The sequence below is a fragment of the Myotis davidii genome, unplaced genomic scaffold, assembly GCF_000327345.1.
Source record: "Myotis davidii unplaced genomic scaffold, ASM32734v1 scaffold415, whole genome shotgun sequence".
NCBI classification, from domain to species: Eukaryota; Metazoa; Chordata; class Mammalia; order Chiroptera; family Vespertilionidae; genus Myotis; species Myotis davidii.
In genome coordinates, this window is record NW_006287951.1 from 1,653,931 (window position 1) to 1,657,669 (window position 3,739).

The 3,739-nt window shown below is 44.6% G+C and overlaps 1 long non-coding RNA gene across 1 annotated transcript; it reads right to left on the reverse strand.

Moving 5' to 3' along the window:
- Positions 1-903: 903 nt before the first annotated feature.
- LOC107182486 lies at positions 904-3,698 on the reverse strand. The gene is made up of 3 exons (XR_001513202.1): positions 3,537-3,698; positions 2,944-3,030; positions 904-1,526 (listed from the first exon to the last, which is right to left on the reverse strand). It is a non-coding gene; the product is annotated as an uncharacterized LOC107182486 (long non-coding RNA).
- Positions 3,699-3,739: the final 41 nt, after the last annotated feature.

Genomic DNA, 3,739 nt, shown 5'->3' on the forward strand with positions numbered 1-3,739 from the left:
TATTGTCATCACATTCCATTCCTGTTCCCCTAAGATGAAGTCAGGGAAGTCACCTTGATGGGTAGGCTGGTTATTCCCAAGCTCTTCATTTAATTATGGATTTTTTTGTTTGTTTATCCTCAAATATATTAGGTTGAACCAGATGAAATTGTAATTTTGGTAGGTTACAAACAATCAACTAGCAGCAATTTCATGTGGTCCAACTAACAGCAGACCAGATCCATTAGGGGTGGTGGGCTTAATTAAGTCCAGTGCTCTTTTGCAAGCCTTGGTGGTAGGCGTTGCCAGGGGAGCGCTCATGCATGGCAGATTTTTCTGGAAACAAGCTCTTCGGGGTAACTACTTGTGTCAGGGGCCTTATTCCTCTTGCTGTCCCTTTATCCTCCAATGAGGGCCTAATATCAGGGATGGGCAAGGGAGGGACTTCAGGTTGAATTCTTTGTTATGTGTGACAGAGTATGTGTTCTGAAGCCAACAAGGAACAATTTTGAGGAACACTTTTATTTATTTGTTTATTATTTTTTAATCTTCACCCGAGGGTATTTTTCCATTGATTTTTAGAGATAGTGGAAGAGAGAGGGAAAGACAGAAAAATATTGATGTGAGAGAAACACACTGACTGGTTGCCTCCTGCATGAGCACTGACCAGGACCTGGGCCAGGGAGGAGCCTACAACCGAGATATGAGCCCTTGGCGGGAATCGAATCTGGGACCCTTTGGTCCCCAGGCCAACACAACGCTCTATCCACTGAACCAAACTGGCTAAGGCCACTTCTATTTATTTATTTAATCTCTATATATATTTTTTATTGATTTCAGAGAGGAAGGAAGAGGAGAGAGATAGAAACATCAATCATTGATTGGCTGCCTCCTGCATGTCCCCTTCTGGGGATCGAGCCCTCAACCTGGGCATATGTCCTGACCAGGAATAGAACCATGACCTCCCAGTTCATAGCTCCGTGCTCAACCTGAACCACACCATCCGGGCTGAGGAACATTTTTAGATAGTCCATGGTTTGTACATTCACCTGTTAATGTGGAAAATTAAGAACTAATGGAGACATTTCACATTTTACAAATATCATTCAAACGTTTGTGTGATATAGGCTGTATGCCCAACACCATTCCGACTTGCAAGGATTTTCAATGGGCTATAATTGTATGTATACTTATGTGACTGCTCCTAGCTACCATCTTACCATACAGTAAATTCTGTAATGGTAGGGCTTATGTTTGATTTACTAACCCTTAACTCCTATCATAGGGCCTGGCATACAGTAGGTGCTTTACATTAATGATGAGTGACTGAATACATAAATAAATGAAGGGGTTAAACAAATAATGGAAATACTAGGAAGGAATTAAATATCATGTCAAATGAAAGGTCTCTGGGCCTTTAAAGGTCAGAAAGCAGGCTGCTTGTAGAAGTCAGCAGAGGCTCCCTGGCGAGGTGACCTGAAAGTAGTTGCTCTCCAGTTGGATAAGGTTGGTGAACAGCTCAGGCAGTAGCACAGTCGGCCTCACAGCTGTGAGAGAGGAAGCCACAAGTGAAAAGAAGCCACAAATGCAAAGTTGCTCCTCATTTCCTGGCTAGCGCTTTGGCCAGCAAGAGCTGCATTCCTTTGAGCTGAGCATGTGTGGAATTTCCAGCCTAGGTAGCAGAATGGAACTTGGAACAAACAGATCAGCAAAAAGAACCCAGGGACCATGGGGCTGGGCCCAGCTGCCCTTGGCCAGCTTTTGAGCTCACAGAATATTGGAGCTCAGTGGGCCTCGTCCAGGGTGATAAATGATGTCCTTTGGATTGTACCACTTCAGAAGACCCAGAAATTTCCAGGTTCAGACAGCATTAGGATCCTTGGATGCACTGAAATACCTGGGAATGGTCTGAATCCTCGCCATCATTCAACTTTCCATCTAGCAAGGACAAGTAAAGGTCTGTTTTGCTTTAAAGATGGGGAAAGTCCAAACATTAGAAGCAGAGGGAAAGATACCTTCATCAAAAGAGCTGGAAGGTGTTTCGATGGCAGGATAATGAGGAGGGGGCTGGTGATGGCAAGATTCAGCACTTTGAGTAACTGTTCTGGAGGTGGGTGGCTGGGGATATTTAAGAACAACTATATAAAAACATTGCCCGGGTAACATTTCAGGGCAGGGGATTCAAAGAGGAAGGTCCAGCTTCATGGAGAGAAACTAATTATAGACAATGACACAATCACAAAGACACGGGTCTCTCTACTCGCCTGACCTGAAGTTCTTACACCTGATGAAGCTCTGGGAGCCTGCCATCAATCACACTGAGAAACGTAAGGGGGAACTTTGCTGTATCTACCTTTGACTACTGTTCCTAAGGTCTCTGCATTTTCCCAAGTCAACAATTCCTTCAAAACACTGATCTGTTGATCGGAACCTAAGAAAGGGGAGGAGTGAATTTCAGTGATTCATATCTAGATCTTCACTTCTATGATTATAAGTGAGTTGAAGGCAGGAATAATAAATTACTCAACCTAGAATAAGCTACGCTGCCTTAACTATAGCTAAGTAAGTGCTTCATAGACAAAGAACAGACGAAGGGAAGGAGGGAGGGAGGGAGGGAGGGAGGTGGAAGGAAAGGAAAAAGGAAGGGACAGAAAGAAAAATAAATTTGGTCGGAGATGTTCAGGGAGGTGGAGAAGGGGGCAGTACTGAACTTGGCCTGCGTCACAGAAGATGAGTGTCACAGAAGGAAGTCCCCTAGGGGGCCCATCCCCGAGTAGTTGTCGTTGAGGACAGTTTAGGTTTGGGGAATAATATGTAAACTTGTCATTGGTCAAGGCTAGGTCTTTGATTTACTTTTTTAATATATTCTGGATTTAGTTGTTTAATATAGTGGTAGGGTACAGGAGTGGGAGGGGGGTGACATCCTTTAATGGGGAGCCGGTAAAGGAAAAGACAAAGAAGTACCTCCATTTACTGTGTGTGCTCTATCCCATGAGGCTATTGAATGTGTCTGAGTCATTTCCTCTGGTGGTGACAGTTCTCTCCTCTATCCTGAGGAGGAAGTGAACGTTTAATACCTTACATTAGACCACCTTTTGCATATACAAGGATTCATTTCATTCCCAAAGCTCAGAGAATACTTAAATGGTAACGCCAGGTTTTGCGTGGGCATTTTGTCCCCATTCCTGTGACCATTTATTAGGGATAAAAGCTAAGGATACATTGCAGTCGTCATCCCAACTCAAGTCAGGGCAGGGGGCACTGTTTAAATGTATTAAAAAAATTAATTTATCTCGCATCTAACTAAGCACTCTGCTATGCACCTACACTTGCCCCACTTATCTTACACGTGCTAATAATTCCCAGATCAGGAGCTCGAGAATCAGATTTATTTAGCTTGAACTTGATAGACATCTTTCTTCGAGGGTGGAGTTCAGACAAAAATCAATCCCCTTCTACCTACCCATTGGTTTATTAAAGATCTTTAAACAAGACCTAACTACAAGCCCACTTTCATAATCATCATCCCGTGAGATAAAAATTAATAACTGCCGGACCAGAGAGGGTGGAAGTACAGAGGCGAGCAGAGGGGGCGGTCCCATCTTGAACACAGTGCCTTTCCGTTTCGCTGAAGTTCAAACCGCAAGGCCACAGTTCGCTCGGGGCAAGCGGGCACGTGTGTACGCTACGCATGCGCTCAGAGTAGGCCCACCCGCCCCTTCCGCCGGACCGCTCTCGCCCAGTCCCAGCCCGCCCTCCG